Below are 6291 nucleotides of genomic sequence, written 5' to 3'. Positions count from 1 at the left end.
ATATGACGAGAATGACGATTTCTTCTACCTGTTTTTCAGTGGTCGACAACACTTTTTTGTGCATTACTGCCACCTCTCGTTCTAGTCCGGGATGTCGCCAACAAAGGCTATGATATTTTAAGTAAAATAAAAACAAAAAAACATAATAACTACAAAATGAGCCAAGGTTTCACTACAGCAAGTGAAGACATGGAGTTTAAGTCAGAATTATTAGCCCACCTTTTAATTTTTCTTTTCTTTTTTCTCTTTTTTTCTCTTTTTTAAATATTTCCCTACAATGTTTAACAGAGCACGGTAATTTTCACAGTATGTCTGATATTTTTTTTTCTTCTAGAGAAAGATTATTTATTTTATTACGGCTAGAATAAAAGCAGTTTTTAATTTTTTTTTTTTAAATAACATTTTAGAGACAAAAATATTAGCCCCTTTAAGCTTTTTTTTTTTTTTTTTTTTTTTTTTGATAGTCTACAGAACAAATCATTGTTATACATTAACTTGCCTAATTACCCTAACCTGCCTAGTTAACCTAACTAACCTAGTAAAACCTTTAAATGTCACTTGAAGTTGTATAGAAGTGTCCTAAAAAACATATAGTAAAATATTTTTTTATTGTCATCATGGCAAAGATCAAACAAATCAGTTTTTAGAGATGAGTATATAAAACTATTATGTTTAGAAAGATGTTGAAAATGTATTCTCTCCATTAAACAGAAATTGGGGGAAAAATAAAAAGGAGTCTAATAATTCAGGGGGGCTAATAATTCTGACTTCAACTGTAGTAACTACAAAATAAAGCATAGTTTTAATTCAGCTTTAAAGTAAAACAAAATTAACTAAAAACCGAGCATTTAAAACCATGTTAACCATGGTTCTATTGCAGAATTGTGAAGCTGGTTCCTCTGAAATACATATTTTGGTCAAACTGAACTGCAAAGTTAAAGTCCCAATCAACCGGAAGCAGCGATCAACATTTGTATTCGTATTGCGATGCAGTTCCTAGAAAAAAAATAAAAAAATTTAAATGAGCAAACAGTGGGCGTGGCTTGTTTTTTCTACCACGGGCTGAATGGATGTAAAGTGGGCATTTCATTTAGAAAGATGGGGAAAGGGGTTTTACAGAAGTTATTACAACCTAAAAAACTCTTCCTGCTTATCATTTACGCTTGTTGTCAAAACAGTTGAACCAGCGTGGTGAAGCATGTTAGCTACACCCATTACCTCAAAATCACGTAATCTGAGAATAAAATTGAAAACAAATAGGAAGTGTATTTTAAGATTTGAATTAAAGTTAAAAGGGCAAACAATTGTTTTGTCTTAATGACATGCACAGATGAATTGTTCACCACAAAACTAGCAATGAGCTGACAAAATCATATAGTTAGTTTTGATTTCTTGGGGACTTCAAACAGTTTGGCTAAGTGAGAACACTATATTTCTGTGGATACTAAAGACTTTTGTCTTGCAAATCACTGAAAAATTTGAATCTATTAACCGATTCATAACACAAGAGGACAAATAAAAGAATAATCATGATTTCATCTGCTTGTTGGAGGTTTGTGAGCAGTAAAGGCAGCTCATAAAGTTGATATATGGATAGATAGGTGACTCTTCACAAGATGATGGAGCTACATTAGAAGCCATTATTAATCAAGTAAATGACCATGTGAGAGCTGCCCTTTAAATTCCCAGCCTGTTCTATGAGAATTGATGGCTATTAATATTTAACACATACAAGTGTAGCGTCACAAATCGATGTGTTCAACCAATTACTCCACATTTACTCAACTGGTGGTCTAAGCAGCAATGCTTATGTTGCTGAAATCAAAAACAAAAAAGCAAAGGAAAGATTTATACAAACAGGTATTATTGTGTTGAGTTTTTATTTCATTTTTTTTGCTTTTGCTGTGGCTGGGTCAGAAAGCCAACGCCATTTCTCCCAGCTTTCATTTAGAGTTAATAGAAAGGGTATAAAGCTCATTGTCAGGATACTGGCGGCGCACAGAAACAAGCATTAGTCCTGGAATAAGGTGTGTGCAGACAGGGCTGTTGTTAAACCGATATTTCCACTCATAAATATGCATGAAGCCGCAGTGTTCATGGAAAGCAATAAGGCGTCGTCATCACAGAGATCACCTCAGCGTCACTCTCCTCCACATTCCCTATTAATTCAGCCTGACACCCACAGCCCTTGACCCAGCCGCTGTGAAGGTGAGACGAGCGAAGAGTAAGAGCAGAGCAGCAAAAGACACAAAAGTTGTATTTCTCTGTAATTCCTCTTTGAGAGAGAGAGATAATACTAGCCTTATATGGCCTCCTAAAGCTGATTGTGGGCCGAGTAAACATTTGCACACTTTTAAAAATAAAGGTTTGTAGTAAAAATAAAAATATGTCAAATTTATGATCAAAAAACTGCCAAAATTGGTAGCTGGAATTTTACTATAAAAAATATGGTAGAAACTGTACAAGAAATATCTGAAGTTTACAGGAAACTATCACATTTCATTAATTTACAGTGATATACACTAATGTTTTAAAGTACCAACATCTACAGAAGTTACCTTTGTTACACAGACAAAAGTTAATGTGTTAATAAGAAAGTCTTGCACTCAAGAGAACCAAAGCTCATCACAAACAGCTTATCCACAAGCAGAGACACATATGCATATATATTATGGTAACACGGGGCGCCACGGTGGCTCAGTGGTTAGCACTGTCATCTCACAGCAAGAAGGTTGCTATTTCAAGTCCCAGCTGGGACAGTTGGCATTTCTGTGTGGAGTTTGCATGTTCTCCTTGTGTTGGTGTGGATTTTTTCCACAGTCCAAAGACATGCGGTACAGGTGAATTGAATTAACTAAATTGGCCATAGTGTATGTGTGAATGAGTGCGTATGGATGTTTTCTATTATTGGATTGCAACTGGAAGTGCATCTTCTGTGTAAAAGATATGCTAGATAAGTTGTTCATTCAAGGGGGATGGATGGATGGTTGCATCCCTGCTGAAAAAACAGATTAAACCAGCATAGGCTGGTTGGCTGCTTTTAGCTGGTTGACCAGCCTGGTTTTAGAGGGGCTTTGGCCATTTCAAGGCTGGTTTCTAGCTATTTCCAGCCTGGTCTTAGCTGGTCAGCTTGACCAGCCGAACCAGGCTGGGAGCCCAGCCAAAACCAGCTGTGTCCAGCTTAAACCAGGCTGGTCAAGCTGGTTTTAGTTGGTTTATAGCTGGTCATCAGACCAGGCCAGAAATGGCTATAAACCAGTCTGGCAATGGCCAAAACCCCTCTAAAACCAGGGTGGTCAACAAGCTTAAAACAGACAATCAGCTTAGGCTGGTTTAAGCTGGATTTTTCACCAGGCATGATACTTAATTATTGTAATAAACATGATTTATCAACAACAGATGTATAACATAAAACTATAACATACTGTTTAGGATTCTGCCACTCTGGTCTTGTTAATTCTTGCTTTAGTGGTCCAGTCCAGACACTAGTCCTGTCATGTATTGGGTGTTGTGATCGGCGTGAACACAGAGTACCGTCATGGCTTGTGTTGTGTGTAATGTGCCTTTCTGTGTATTGTCTAGTCCCACCCTCCTTGTTAACCCATTATTAGTTTATTATGTTCACCTGTTTGTGTGCTAATTATTCCTGTCTATATTCTCCTCATGTCTACTCTCCTGTGCCAGTTCGTCGTCTATACTTCCCTGTGTTCCTGCTACAGTCCTGTCTTGCCAGCCCAGCCAAGTTTGTATATCCATATGTGTTATAGTTATGTTTTTCCCCCTCGTGATGGTTTTTGTTGACTGTTTTTTTTTTTTTTTTTTTTTTAAATAAGCCATCTTATGTTGCATTTGATTTCTCACTCCAGTACAGTACACAAGTGATTAGAGAAAACTAAAAAACTAAAAAGAACAATAGTAATGTCAATGTTTATGGCTATTCACTGTACAAATTAAAGAAACTTACTGTTAACTAAGTTTTTAAAGCATTTTTACTGTTGAAATCATTTACTTTTTTTGTTTTTATTGTTTATGGAAGAAACTTCCAAGGAGCATTTTTGATTTTTCTGAATGTTTTTAAAAGTGAGAAAAGGCCCTTAAAATTATGCAAAAGTGCACTTCACGAAAAAAAAAGGTTCTTTTAAAAATGTCAATAAAAAAGATTCTTTGTGTAGCCTAAAATGGTTCTTCTGTGCCACTGTGACAAAAAATAAAAATGGAAGCTTTCATTTATTGAAGAGTGCAATTTGGTTTGCTTGGCTTCAATTTGTCTGGACAAAATAAGAAAATAATCTACAAGAAAACCCTATGACATGTTTATCTATGAAACTTAACAGAACAAACAAAACCATTCTGTGTGCTTGTGCTGCATAAGTGATGGCATTTTAATGAGCTGAGATTGTGTCTCGTGTTCCAAAGGCTATGTCATTTATTAAAATAATGTATTGCTAAGGCCAGTTGGCATGTATGTTTTCACCGTGTTCCTCCAGGTGCTTTGGTTTTCCCCACAGTTCAAAGACATGCACTATAGGTGAACGGGAAAAACGAATTAATTATTTATTTGGCAGTAATGTATGAGTGGGCGTGTGAATGAGAGTGTATGAGTTTTTCCCAGTACTGGATTGCTGTTGGAAGGGCATCCACTGTGTAAAACATATGCCGGAATAGTTGGCGGTTCATTCTGCTGTGACCACCCCTGATAAACAAGGGAACAACTCTCCATCTACATTGCACCGCTGAAAATGTACATCATGTGACGACACACACACACACACACACACTTTGGCATGCACTGCAGTGCTACCCATATGAGAGCAGTGCACGTTCGACTGTTCACCCAAGAATTACCACTGGATCCATTCATTCATTCATTTTCTTGTCGGCTTAGTCCCTTTATTAATCTGGGGTCGCCACAGTGGAATGAACCGCCAATTTATCCAGCGAGTTTTTACGCAGCAGATGACCTCCAGCCACAACCCATCTCTGGGAAACACCACTGGATCCAATCTCACTATATTTGTTAAAAGTGGTATTTAATTCATCTTGTTATCTCTATCTAACGACATATTCCCTGACTTTGGTCTTCAAATCTATTACTTGTTCTCAGGTTACTTGTTTTGGCTGAGTGCAAAGATAAGTTAGGTTAATATTGTAATTAATGTAACCGCGGACACTGATTCTGCATATTGCTTGCATTTATTTCCTGTAGTGTATAAACTTATTGTATGTTATGCTTTTATAATGGCCATTATTAATTATTAAAACTGATATTCAGCAAAATAGTGGGTGTGTTTCATATTTTCAATGAAAATGAAAGGAGGTAGTAATGTTATGGCTGTTTTGTTATAAATATGCACACAGTGAAGATGATGGTCATATAAATATGAAGCTACAGTACACGACTCCTCAACATGTTTAGTGTCTGTTAAGTTGCTAATATCAAAATGAAAATAATAGTTCCTTATGTCATGTTATCATTTTATTGTTAGCAAAGTGAAATAACATAGCCAGGGTGATGTGAATGAAGTTATAAAGTACATTGTTCCCTTGGAAGATTTGCCTGACGTGTCCCAGGGAGCTTGTTTTCCACATCAAACTTGCGAAGTCTGAATTTACAAGGAGAGAATGCAAAACTGAACTGTGTGCAGGCTACCTAATATTGAAGGAAAAGATCCAGACTGGCAAATGTCCGTTTTCAGATGTCTCCATTTCCCTCCATCCACACTGACATGGAGCAGCAGCGTTTTAGAATGAAACGGCCTCTTCAGCGTTTCCGAAAAGCTCATAGCATAGTGTAAACGGATGGCATAACCATAGCAAAACTTATGCATTTTAAAACTAAAACTTATCAATCTAAACGGGGCTTGAGAGAATTGCAAATGAGATACTTGGCATTTTAAATATCTGGACCTGATTTAAATCCACTAGTATGGGTATCTGCAGGCCATGTCATTATCACGTGTATTTGGTTGTGAGCATAATTGTCGATGATTATTCTTATTATAAAGTCATGCAGTGTAAAACCCCTCGTCGCCAATCCATCCTGCAGTTTAAACAAAGCAGTGACAGAATGCTAGCCCAGATGCAGTGTGAAAACATTTGTGACACAGCTACTTTGAAAATCCTGTAGTCTAAACACGGCATAAACCAAAGGAAAATTAACGAGTGAATGTATTACTAAGATCAAGTTTTTTCATTACATGCCCCTGAGAATGACTTTTTAAAATCCTGTAAATGACAGATTATAAGGCTGCATTTTGTGCTTATGTATGGTAGCTCTAAATGGTATTTAAG

General features: G+C 36.6%; 1 long non-coding RNA gene across 1 annotated transcript; it reads right to left on the bottom strand.

Moving 5' to 3' along the window:
• Nucleotides 1-1847: 1847 nt before the first annotated feature.
• si:dkey-22p6.2 lies at nt 1848-3519 on the bottom strand (the record flags this gene model as incomplete). The annotated part of the gene is given in 2 exon segments (NR_138562.1): nt 1848-2200; nt 3426-3519. It is a non-coding gene; the product is annotated as a si:dkey-22p6.2 (long non-coding RNA).
• Nucleotides 3520-6291: the final 2772 nt, after the last annotated feature.

This window comes from Danio rerio, chromosome 9 (assembly GCF_049306965.1).
Source record: "Danio rerio strain Tuebingen ecotype United States chromosome 9, GRCz12tu, whole genome shotgun sequence".
NCBI classification, from domain to species: domain Eukaryota; kingdom Metazoa; phylum Chordata; class Actinopteri; order Cypriniformes; family Danionidae; genus Danio; species Danio rerio.
The sequence above is the reverse complement of the archived record's forward strand: the minus strand, read 5'-3'. Positions and strand labels throughout refer to the sequence as shown.